Here is a 13,566-nt window from a genome sequence, read left to right as displayed (position 1 = left end):
GTTCCCGAAGTACGGGACGTTTAAATTAGAGGTGTTACATCGGCTGAAAGCAACCATGTCCTCATTGAAACCCTCGCCCAGACCAACACAGTTTGAGGCTCTTAATGCATGGATTAAGGCTGCACACGACCGAAATTTGAATAGGCGTCAACAAAGGCTGACGCGATCGGTAAGGGCAGTGCGAGATTCCAAATGGGATGAGGAGGAAAAGCGTTGGAGAGTACAGACTATTGAGGTGGAGAAAATGTATCCGATGAGGGAGGTGTCAGGAGGAGGAAACCTCATGGAAGAAGACGAGGAAAGCGAGTCGGAGGACAATCTGATAAACAGATTGTTAATGGATAGACCACCTCCGAGAGTGGAGTTGATAGAAGATAGAGGGCTCGCAAGGGAGGATGGGAATGAGATAGAGGGATATACACCACTCCCTATATCGGAATGGACACCTAGCAAGGGCGGAGAAACACCTCCAAACAACACTGTACAGAGTGTAGTGGGAAGGTTTGTGGTGCAGAAAACGCCAACCACAGAAAGGGTTGAGTCTGTGGGATTGCCAGACGCTCTTCAAGTGCCTGTTACCATAGGACCCATAGTTTCGATCTATAATTCTGAGAGAGATAGAGGGGAACAACAAAGGCAATTGGATAGGGAGAGGATTGAGATGGAAAGGAGGAATAATGTGACAAATGCATGGAAACAATTGCCAGGATCAGTAACATGGAATACCCCATTAGACACAACTGTCGGTCCCAATTCAGAACAGGGAGGTCCGAGAGGACCAATGGATCTAAGGGGACCGCGACCAAGACCCTATTCAGAATTAAGAGCTGATTTGAGGGAATGGGACGGGTCCATAGTATCTCCGAGTAACAGGACAAGAACGGAACCAGAGTGGGAAAGCAGGGGTAACGGGACAGTATCTCATTGTGGGGCCAGCGAAAGCAGTCAGGGCCGGGAAGGCCAAAGTCAAGAGAATAGAGGGGATGCATGTCCTACAAATCAGAGAGAACAGCCGGAACAAAATACTAGGATTGTAGAATGTGAGGAAATGTCCCGTCTCTGGGGGAAGGGAGGAGATGAGGCGGTACGGGCTTTTCAGAATAGGTTTAGGTGCCTTCATCATACACTCGGGGAAGACGTTCAACATTGGAGAAAGGAGAACAGCGATAAGTCCCGCCACGCCTCGAATAATCAGGAATCACAGGGAAGTAGGGAAGAAAGAGGGAGTAATGGAACATCTTACCCTGCATCCCGTGAAACTAGCCCGGAGGGAGAGAGAGGGGCTATGAGGCATGAAGGAGTGTTTCACCACCCACCCCGAGAAGACGGAAAGGCATGGGATCTAGAGAGATGGGAACAGGGGAGGACTCCTTATAATTCACCCATACCTAAACGTAGATCTCGGAGCTGGGATGGGAGAGATGCGGATGGAGGAGCTAAATTGAGTGTCTTGAAAGCTGAAATTAAGGCAAAAAGGCTTGATGTTACCAGTTTAAAATCAGATGTTGATGAGATAATAGATGGAACATTGCCTTTGGAAAGGATAGAATTGTACGAACAGGATGAGTTATTGTTCATGGCAAAGGATATTACTAGGAAAGCTAGAGCGTTTCATGAAAAACTGACTGATTTGGCAGACAAGTATGCCGTGGATTTGTCTAGGACAAGGGCATTACAGAGTAACCACAGATTACAGTACGCAGACCAGGATCTAGATGAGAAGAGAACTACTGGATTAAAAACACACATAAGAGAGCTGGTAACAGGGATAAGAGTGTGGAGAGAACTGGATAAATGGGAAGAAAGGTGGTCGAAAAAGGGCACAGTTAGGCGAAGTACAAATGTGATGACCCCTGAGGGAAGGGTAATGCAGATGGAGGCATTCCCTTTGCGAGAAATATCAAATGGAAATTATGTACATGTGCCCTGGAGTAGAGGAGACTTAGCCGCATTTACCAACTCATTTCCGAAGTTGCGGGACAATCCAGTCGAATGGTATAAGCAGGTAGAGAGGTTTGTTAAAATCTCGAAAGTACTGTGGATAGATTTGAACACGTTGTTTGACATCGTGGTCCCATCTGATTTGTGGACCCCGTGCAAGACTAGTGTCGAATGGCCAAATGCTGAACCATTGAGGGATGCTCGAACAAATGGACCATCTGAGATTGTCATGCGAAAGTATGAAAGGGTAATAGCATGGCTGAAAGATAAGGTACCACCACAGGACATAGATTGGGTAAAAATAGACCGAACAAGGCAGGAACCCAAGGAGACAGTTCACGAGTTTTATGAAAGATTGTTGAAAACATTCAAGCAATACAGTGGACTAGATGTAATGGATCCCAAAGACATAGGGCAGTTCGTGTCAAAGTTTGTCTTGGGGTTGAGACCTGATATTTGTTTGATGATACAGCAACATTTAATCTGTTGGCAGAACAAACCACTAGATGAGATTTTACGATATGCGAGGTACTGCAGTGACGAGATAGATTCTAAAGCCAAGAATCTAAAGGAGAAATTGATGGTGGTGCAAATGCAGTCCGCTGGGAAGGGTGGCCAGCAGAAGCAGGGGATGGGACGAAAACCAAATGGTCAGAGCAAAGATAATGAAGAAGGGCAGAGACCTAGGATAGACTTTGCCACTTTAAAGAAAACGACAAAGTGTCATCAGTGTCACCAGGTGGGGCATTGGCGACGCGAGTGTCCCTTTAACCCTGAAAATGGAGAGCTAGAAGTAGAAGAACAGGTCCAAGAAGACCCAGTGCAAAAGGTGACAGTCCCAAGTAATAAGGTGGCCAAAGGGGGGACTTCGGCTCCACGGGCCCAATTCCCACAGCCACCGAAGATAACAGCTGGAGGAAAGGTCTTTAAACAAATGCCTCTGTTTATTGAGGAAGAAAAATGTTATTACATTGATCCATTGACAGGACAACGGGTGAGCAGTGAAGAGGACTGTACCCTCGGGGCAGTTCTAGAAGTGGATCAGAGAGGGCCATTTGTTGAGGCAGAAGTGGCAGGGTGTCCCACTACGTTCTTAGTGGATACTGGGGCTACTCGTTCGACTCTGAGATCAGCGGTGGTTCCAGACTTGCCGATGTCAGGGGAAACAATTCAGGTGGTAGGAGTCGCAAATAAGAGAATGACTAGTCCGTTGACAGAACCAGTATCTGTGAAAATAGGAAATCGTATGAACGAACATCAGTTTGTGGTTTGTGACTCGAGTCCGGTATGTCTGTTAGGTAGGGATTTGTTATGCAAATTGAAATGCACCATATACTGCACCCCACAAGGAGTGGAGGTACAGACTACCGACGATGATGCTACCTTTAAGGTGGCCAATTCAAAATTCTGTGTAGAACTATATCCTACTCTGACTGTAGAAGATCTTCCACAAGATTTAAGAGATGCAGTGGCGTCAGAGGTGTGGGATTTCACAGGAGAAGATATAGGATTGATTAAAGGGGTAGAACCGGTAAAAATTCTGGTAAAACCAAATGTTGAGTTTCCAAGAACGCCTCAATACAAATTGTCCCAGGAAACGATTGCGGGAATAAAGCCTGTGATCGAGTCAATGATACAGCAGGGAATACTGAAGGAAATCGTGGGTAGTCCTTGTAACTCCCCGATTATGGGTTTGCAGAAACCTAGCGGGAAGTTTAGGATAGTTCAGGATTTACGAAAAATTAACAACATAGTCGTTTCATGTTGTCCCGTGGTACCGAATCCATCAGTAATATTGTTTCAAATACCATGTCAAGCAGAATGGTTCACAGTGATAGATCTTTGTCAGGCTTTCTTTTCAATCCCATTGGATGAAGAGAGCAGGTACCTTTTCGCTTTTAAAATGGAAGATCGCGTTTTAACATGGTGTCGAATCCCACAAGGATTCACAGACAGCCCATCCATCTTTAATCAGTTGTTGAAAAAGAATCTTGAGAATCTAGTACTGCCACAGAACTCGGTTCTGGTACAGTACATAGATGACCTACTTGTTGCGTCAGAAACAGAGGAAGCTTGTAAAGTAGATTCAATTGCCTTACTGAATCATTTAGCTGAAAATGGACATAAGGTATCTCCGAGCAAGTTACAGTATTGTCTGACAGAAGTACAGTATCTAGGGCACAGGTTAGAAAAAGGGAAACGTAAGGTGTCCCCAGAGAGGATTGAGGCGATAATGAAAATGAATGCGCCTACAACACAGAGAGAAGTTAGAATGTTCCTAGGAATGGTGGGTTACTGCCGACAGTGGATAGTTAACTTTTCACTGAAAGCAAAGCCCTTACAGAAACTGACGCACAAGGAGGTGAGTGATCCGGTACCATGGGATGAAGAATGTCTGGTGGCGTTTTTACAGCTGAGAGACGATTTATGTCGTGCTCCGGCTCTGGGAATGCCAGATTATGAAAAGTCATTTTCACTCTATTGCTGTGAGAGAGAGGGATGTGCTTTGTCAGTCTTGGCACAGACCCACGGTAATGCCCGTAGACCAGTTGCATACTTTTCGGCTACATTAGATCCAGTAGCCGCAGCGTTGCCCGGATGTCTCAAATCCGTTGCTGCAACGGGTGTCAGCATTGAAAGGAGCGAGAGTATTGTGATGGGACATCCAGTAGTGGTGTATGTACCACATTCAGTTGAATTATTAATGACCAGGACGAAGACGCAGCATCTGACCAATAGCAGGCTCACGCGTTACGAGCAAGTTATACTTGCCGCAGAAAACGTGACTCTCAGGAGATGCTCTGTCTTGAATCCTGCTACTTTGATGCCATTACCTACTGTAATAGAAGGCGAAGGATGTGAAGACCACGATTGCCTTGATGTGACTGAACTATGCACGAAACCCAGACCAGATATTGTGGATGAGCCGTTGTCTGACCCCGATGAAATTTACTTTGTTGATGGCTCATGTTTAAGAGACGATACTGGTCGGTTGAGAGCAGCTTATGCTGTTTGCACCATTACTGGAGTTGTGGAAGCCGCTTGCCTGGAAGGAGTACATTCCGCACAGGTAGCAGAGATTATTGCCCTAACTCGTGCCTGCATAGCAGGAAATGGAAAGAGAGTCACCATCTACACGGACAGCCAATATGGTTTCGGTGTGGTTCATGATTTCGGGCAGTTGTGGTCTCAGAGGGGTTACATGACCTCCTCTGGTTCGCCCATTCGAAATGGAGAATTTGTGCGATTGCTGATAGAAGCATTACAAGGTCCTGTTGACATTGCAGTGGTGAAGTGTGTAGCTCATACTAAGAATACAGATTTTGTGTCACAAGGTAATAGATATGCTGATGAAGTCGCACGCTATTGTGCGGAACAAAGTTATTCTTTCTCAAAGGTGGAAATAGAAGGTGCAGAAGAAAAGACTGAATTAAGTATGATGTTAGAAACTGTAGACACTTGGGAGGATTTAAGAATAATGCAGGAGAACGCACCTGAAACAGAGAAAAAGGCATGGGAAATAGCAGGTTGCGTGCGAAGTGAAATGGATTTTTGGGTTTCAGCAGATGGGAGAGCTGTGTTACCTGAAGAATTAGCTAATCCCATGGCGAGAGAAATACATGGTCCAGTACATCTAGGAAGGGATGCTATGATGAGAGTGTTTAGGCAAACTTGGTATTGCCCTAAATTTAGAATAGCAGCAGAATCAGTATGTAAGCGATGTGTTACCTGCCAACAACTGAACGTAGGCAAACGAACACCAGTCACACTGAGTCACATTGGGAGGTCGGGGGGGCCTTTCAATAGAATGCAACTAGATTTCATCGAAATGCCAAGAGTCAATCGCCTTCGGTATGTGTTGGTGATTGTATGCGTATTTTCCAGATGGGTTGAAGCGTACCCTACACGTAGGTGCGATACACTCACAGTGGCTAAATTGTTGCTCAGGGAGTTGATACCGCGCTTCGGGGTGCCTGCCTCTTTGGAATCGGACAGAGGAAAACATTTTAACAGCGAAATAGTGAAGATGTTGTGCTCCACACTGAATATCGATCAAAAGCTGCATTGTAGTTATCGACCAGAAGCTTCAGGAATTGTGGAACAAGTGAATGGCACTTTGAAGAATAGATTGGCTAAAGTAGTGGCATCCACATCTTTGAGTTGGCCAGATGCTCTTCCTTTAGTGCTCATGAGCATGCGCAGCACACCTGATAGGAGGACGGGTCTCTCTCCCCACGAGATCCTGATTGGGAGGGCCATGAGACTTCCTACAGTTCCAACTACTGCTCTATTGAATATTACAGATGATCTGATCTTGGATTATTGTAAAGGACTGTCTGACGCCATCCATTCTGTGTCCCTTCAGGTGCATGCGGCTGAAGTTCCAGCAGCGAGGAACCTGTGTCATGACCTGAACCCAGGGGACTGGGTCTTAGTTAAAAAGCACGTCCGGAAGAACTGCCTAGATGTTCGCTGGCGTGGGCCCTTTCAGGTAATCCTGATCACGAACACCGCGGTGAAGTGCGGGGGGCTGCCAAATTGGATCCATGCATCCCATACTAGAAGAGTTCCAGCACCTCTAGAAGGAACAGCTCCCATCCCAGACGAAAGCCCGGAAGTGGAAGAGGAGTCGCAAGAAGGGATTGAGGCAGCTGAGGGGGTGTCGGAAGAAGTTGGGAACGCATCGGATTCAGAAGAAGAGCGAAGGCAGGACGGCAGTGAGACAGAAGACGCAACTGAAAGAGAGAGCAGAAGTGAATACGACTCAGACTCAGATCCGTATCGAAGCGACCAAGAACCAAGTGGGAGGACAAGAAATAGGAGAATAAGGCTTGGAGCTGCCACTTGGCCAACAAGGAGAAGAAGGCTAAGTTTGAGGTCGGCCCAGGAAGAAACGCTTACTCCTATATCCGAAGACTCAGATCCAGAAGAAGATATCCAGGATCAAGCCGAGGAGGGTCTTAGAAGATCAAGAAGGGTGCGAGTGCCTAGCAGAAGATACTCTACTCCCGACTGGACCTACCTTGTTGCAGATGTCTGGGAGACACAGAACAGGGAGGATCAGGGAAGTGGAACTGATCAGAACTGACCCGATCATCACAGTGCAAATAAGGTTTCTACTGCCAGGAGCGGAGACCGAAAGGTTGCTGACACTCAACATCGTTCATCCTGCTCTTCTAAGTGGAATAAGAAAATTGATTTTAGAGACAGTTGAGTTTCCAGTTTGCTGTTCACGATATCCAATATTGGAGGGAACTCTTCTTCGTTTGGAAATGCTTGAGCGAATAGTAGAAATGCTAGGAGCGCTTATTGTTGTGGATTAATACCATATTGTGAATGTCTTCAAAGGGGCGCAGAACCGGGAAGGTGAAGAAAGTGATCTTGATTAGAACGGACCCCTTTGTAATTGTGGATGTAGAACTGATAGTACCAGGAGTGGAAATTGAAAAAACGCTAACTCTCAATTTTGTCCGTCCACTTGTCTTGAGCGAAATAAGGAGAATAATCCTAGAAAAAGTTGACTTTCCATGTTGTGGTACGAACTGTCCAGAACCTGAGGGAATGATACTTCGGATGGACATTTATGAAGAAGTAGTGTCACTCCTTGAGTCATACATAACTTTAGACGAAAATAAGACTGTTGCAAAGAAATTGTAAAAAACTTGTTGCAAGATAACCTAGCGCCGAGTGGAAGAAGAAAAGTGATAGGGGTTTCATTTTAGTGGATGGAGAAGGGCTAGGGTTGTCTATTTTCTACTGGACTTTGAACTGTTTTTCGGAAACAAATTGTCAAGCTTCCAAGTGTTCAAAGAAAGACATTGCAAGAGAGAAAGACTTTGTTTGAAAAGAAGAGGAAGTGAATGCTGGAAGAAAGTCGAAAACTACACTGTTTGAGAACATGGAGGCTGGCAACCCGAACCGCAGGGCAAAATGTATAGCTGTTATACTTTTAGGAGTAGTGGTTTCTCTTATAATTTTAGTGGTAACTGTTTCATTCCTAGCGGGACACGAAGGGGATGAAACCACAGTTAAGGAGGATAAGGGAGTGTCAACACCGAAAACTACCGTTATTAAAGAGAAGGGAAACATCAATGAAAAAGACAAAGCATTGTTAGACGCAGAGGTAAAAAGGTTACACATGGATGAGTCACAGGGAAATTACAAGTCAAATGCTTATGCTAAATTGCTTTATGAATATGTTGATGCCATGGAAGTAAAGGATTGTTATGTTTGTATGCAATTACCAGCTTCAGTGGAGGAGGGTATCAGATACCATCATCTCCCGTTGACATATGGTATAACGTGCAGTTTATTGTTAAGTATGTTTTATGGACGAGACGGATTTGAGTATTACTTCTCGAATTTCGACTCGACATTGCCAGAGGTTCCGAATTTCAAGCATTTGAACAAATGGGACTACTACAAAAGCGAAGACAGATTACACAAATGGTTTATTCCATGGAAAACGTTAGATACTTCACATGCTCGAAGGAACAATCTGACTTGTCAAATATCAGAAGTTGAGAAAAAGTTTATAGCACAGGTAGATACTAGATACAGGAGGCAGAAGATATTGAAGGCATCAGGACAAGGGGAAACAGATTGGACCAAGGAGGAAAGGGCACATCAAAGAAAAGGAAGTATTGGTCCAATTGCTTTGGATAAGGAGAAACGGGGGAAACTGTGCATTCACAGGAGTTACTCCTATTATGAAAACGTTTATGTAGGACAAGTCAATTGTGAACATGCCTTTCAATTGGAGTATTACTCTAAGAACTTCATGAAAGGGATGCAAGCAATACCAAATGTATATTTTGTATGTGGAAAATATGCCTATGTGAAGTTACCAGATAATTGGTACGGATCATGCTATCTGGCTGTTGTCTTCCCTAAAATATATCATGTTGAGAATTTAGACACGCCTAAGAAAGAAATATCAACTAGATGGAAGCGAGGGTTGGGTGCAGCAGAAGTAGTTGGAGATGTAATAGGTGCTGCATTCCCTTTCTTAGGATTGATAATGAATGACATTAAGATCAGGAGGTTAGCTACAGTCGTAGATAGGCTATCTGCCAGTACTGCAAGATCCTTGATGCTGATAGAAGGGGAGATGCAATCGATTAGGGCAATGGTTCTTCAGAACCGACTTGCTTTAGATGTTCTGTTAGCAAAAGAGGGAGGAGTCTGTAGGGCCTTGAAGGTCCAGGAATGCTGTACTTACATTCCAGACAATTCAAAGCCTCTAGAGAGGTATATACAAAACATCACTGCCATACACTACGAAATTGAGGACCTGGCAAAGGTAAATGTGTGGGAAAAAGTAGGCCATGGAATGGGTAAAGTTGGAAGTTGGTTTGCCAACTTAGGAAAGGGTATCGTTTGGTACATATTGAAACCCATCATCATAATAGTGATTTGTGTAATCACTTTGTGGGGATTGGTGCGTTTGTATCAATGTTATAGAGCAAATAGGTTGCAGAGAACTATGAAGAAACAGGAAGAAGAGTTGACAGCGATGCAGGACACTCAATATAAAAGTCTGAAAGCATTAGAGAGTATGAAAAGAAGTGGTACTGTCCTGACTTCACTTTAAAAGGTTCTACATTTTTAGTGTCTTGGTGATGATGACCCCTGAAGGTCATCAAAGGGGGGACTGAGAGAGCACGAGTTTGAAAAAAATGTATAAACAAGCACGTAGTTAGTTTAAACATGTTTTGCACACGAGTGGTTTATATTCAGTAGTGAAACGTATAGAATGTTAAGTAGAGTAACTATAATTATAACGGTGTGAGATTAATGTAGAAATGTTGGAATATATGTGAAAACCTCATGTTCTCATGTTAAAAAGAGTCATGTCCGAATTAAATATAACTTTGAAAATCCAGTATTATGTGTAGGCCTTAGGGCAATTCACAGCAAACCTGAACGTGCTGCTAAATTAATGTGAGATAAAGTTGACATGGTTCTTTCAAAATGTACTATTGAACTTAGGGTTAAAAGTATATGCTTTATAGATGTGTTATTTTAGAAACGTATGCTAGTTAAGAATGTTTGCTGTTTAAATCAAGTTAACGTTTTAAGAGTGCAGGAACCTGCTGCATGTAAATCAAGTAGGCCAGAGCAGATAATGTCATGTAGTTTAAATTGCCATGTGCTCGTTAGAGGAGAGGTCGTGAGGTGTCCAGCATGGAGCTTTGAGAGTGTTTTATGACCAAAGATATGGTGGAGTCTGGAATTTGAGGCCCACTGCAGGATGAGCTGTATGCAGGTGCGAGGGTCCTAATCAGCTCGAATGAAAGGGACTTTGTTCAGTGGCGCCTTGCGCAGGCCCGTAGGAGTTTCCAGGAATTTCAGGGGGTATCAGCGCACGGAAGAAGGAGCCTGGGAACCAAGGTCATCTATAACGAGGGTCTTCAAGAGTACCATCATGGAGTTTGCCGCGCAAAGATGTACCACGTGAGGGGCGTCCCAAGGGGCGTTTCTATTGGAAATGTGATTTGGTATTAGGGAAAGGGACCCGGGAGGAGAGCAGAGCAGATGATTTTGGGAGCCTAAGGAAGCGGATGGGTAGGCAGATAGGCTGATCAGGAGAGACCCATTATCAGAGAAGAGACAAAGAGAAGTGCGTGAGCTTCTTAGGAAGTCACCACGGCTGACACCTAGAGGGTTAAGATCTTGCTAAGTAGGGATGTCATTTAAAATAGTGTAGGGACAGACTAACCTTAATTTTTCTTTTCTGTAATGACTTTGAGGTTGCAACTTGTATCCATTTTAGCAACCCTGATGGTTTTCGAGCTTGTACTTATTATTTTGTTCTTCAGACTCAGACTATTCAAAAAGTTCATGTTCATAGTGATACCGATTTACCTTCTTAATCTCATTTTGAGAAGTTTGTATCTTCAGTTATCTTTGACTTTATATTAAATCTTTAAAACTTAATTTTGGTCAGTGGTCATTTAGAGTGGTGTAAGTTCTTAAATTGATTGCTTTATTGCGAGATTACCTTTTACTCAAGACAGGTACCAACGATTCAGTCGACAGGAAATGGGATTTGGTAAGATAATTAGTAACCAGTAATCCCGCGTTAGCAGTAGTGTCACACCGCTTCAGGCCGCACTCACGGTCCGGCCTCCTCGCCCCGTCAGGGAGCGGAAATAGCGCTTTTATAGCATTTATTTTTAATGTGTGAGAGTCTATTTCAGACAAAGTGGGTTTATGTTTCATGCAACGGCCATATCCAAAGTTTATTTTAGTTCCACACAGGTTCACACATATGAGAAGTGGGAGGGGGGCGGGGGGTCCCAGAGATTATTTGCAGTGATATTGGGGGGCTGCTGCTGCTAATGTGGTACAATATTAGAGGCACGTCACTATCCCAGAATATTAGAATTTTACCAAAGAGGGCACAAAGAGAGGAAACTAGATCATCACATCAAAGCTATTCTGAAAAGAGGCCCCAGAAATACATTCGGCCCGGGGCCCCCCAAAATCCTAAAAACGTCCCTGGAGGGGTGGCGGGGGGGGGGTGTGGGGGGGGCAGGGCGGGGCTTGTGCACACCACTATACACCATCATATAGTATATAGACGTGTAAGGCGACCCCCGCTGGCGTCTGCTCTGACGCTCCCTGTCCTCACTTACACATTCATGGCCTCCACTGCTGAACATGCAACAAGCACAGGTACCTCCAACCCTCCCCGACCCTTCGATCTGGAAACAAATCCTTGTAAAACGCTCTCTCTCTTTCTCTGGTTGTAAAATATTCCTCTCCCGGAGTGAGTCGGGGTTCACCCGCACCCCCGAGCTCTCGGGCCTCCCATCAATGAGAGGGCACTGGACGGGACCGGGTCCGAGCCACGCCTGTCACTCACAGCCTCTCCCGCCGCTGACGTCAGAATCAAGAGGACACTGGGAGGGGGGGGGGGCGATCACGGAAGGTAGGTGAGTGACGTCAGAATCAAGAAGGCGCCGGGGCGGGTCCTGCGGGTGAAGGGGGGGGGGGGCAGGTGCCTCTCTGACGTCAGACTCAAGAAGGCAGAGGTGGGGGTGGGGGTCCTGTCGGGCTACGAGGTCAGATACAGGAAGGCACCAGGGGGGTCATATCGGGTCCTGGCAGCCAGGAGCGGGGGGCGGTTATTGAGGAGTGCCATGGAAGCGTCTTATCACCATTCTTATCATTACTGGTATTAATATTCCTCTTCCACCTCGTCTTCGATTTATTATTGTAATTATTAGTATTAATAATATTATTATTATTCGTATCAAAATTGAATTGTTGTTGTTGTTATGTTATTGCTGTTAATATTTCTTAGTATTATTATCACCATCTTTGTTATTATTATTATTATTATTATTATTATTATTATTATTATTATTATTATTATTATTAATATGATTATTATTATTATTATTATTACGTTTCGTATTATTATTAGTAATATTACATTTACCATTATTATTGCTAGGAGTATTATATTCCCTAATATTACTATTATTAGTATCTTTGTATGTTTTACTATTACTATTACTATTATTATTATTATTATTATTATTATTTCTACTATTATAATATTTGTTATTAATATTATTGTTATGGTTGTATTTGTTATCATTATCATTAGTGCAAGTATTATTATATTTGGTAATATTACTATTATCACCACTAGTATTATTACATGTGTGAATATTATTACTACTGCTAGTGTTACTACACTTATTATAATTCTTATAATTATTATCATTCGTATTATTATGATTATTATTAATGTTACGCGTTAACATTTTTTCAGTGTTATTGCATAATCTATTATTATAAAACGAATACTATTCCTACTAATAACAGGATCAGAGATAACAACAAAACAGTAACGTTATTATTATTATTATTAGTAATAATAACAGGAATAATAATAAGAAGAACAGTGATAATGATAATCATACAGCAAATAATGCTTTTGCTCTTATTAACCTCGATACAAATAAACAACATATTCTCTGAGTGAGGCGGATTCTTCGGCTGCGTTCACAGCCCGCTCCAGCTGCGCCGCCAGATGTTTGTTGAGGTGTTTTCGTGGCAGGACAGGGGTCCAATAAATGAGACATTTGTGATTGAAGGAAACGCACAGTGCAGAATTGGTACTTTACAACTCTTGCAATGATACCGCCAAATTAATAAAGAAATCCCTTTGTGCGCTCCACCGACCCTTCACCGACTCTATGTGCTGCCTTTGCGGGGTTTCTGTGCAGGACGGGGGTGGGTGGGGGGGGGGGGGAGATGCGGGGGCTTTGGGGGAAAGCTCGGTTCCTTCCCTGTGTTTATTTACTTCATTTCAGCCCTTGGAACAAGGACTTTCACTTTAAGAAGTGTAGCCACGCCCACTGGGTGTGAGCAGCTGCCAATCAAGGTCGAGGCTGGCCAACCAGGAGGAGGCAGCGAGAGTGCGGGCAGCGCCAGCTCCGGCTCTTCTAGATCTGCTTCTAAGAGGGTCCTGCTGGTGGGCACGGCGCGGGCTCTCTGGTGCCCATACAATAGAGGGCACCTGTGCTGGACCTGCAGAGGGAGAGAGAAAGAGACTGCCCTTCACCGACCAGACCCGCAGAGGGGAGAGGGCGACTGCTGGTGGGC

The sequence above is a fragment of the Lissotriton helveticus genome, chromosome 2_2 (genome assembly GCF_964261635.1).
Source record: "Lissotriton helveticus chromosome 2_2, aLisHel1.1, whole genome shotgun sequence".
In the NCBI taxonomy this organism is placed as follows: Eukaryota; Metazoa; Chordata; class Amphibia; order Caudata; family Salamandridae; genus Lissotriton; species Lissotriton helveticus.
The sequence above is the reverse complement of the archived record's forward strand: the minus strand, read 5'-3'. Positions refer to the sequence as shown.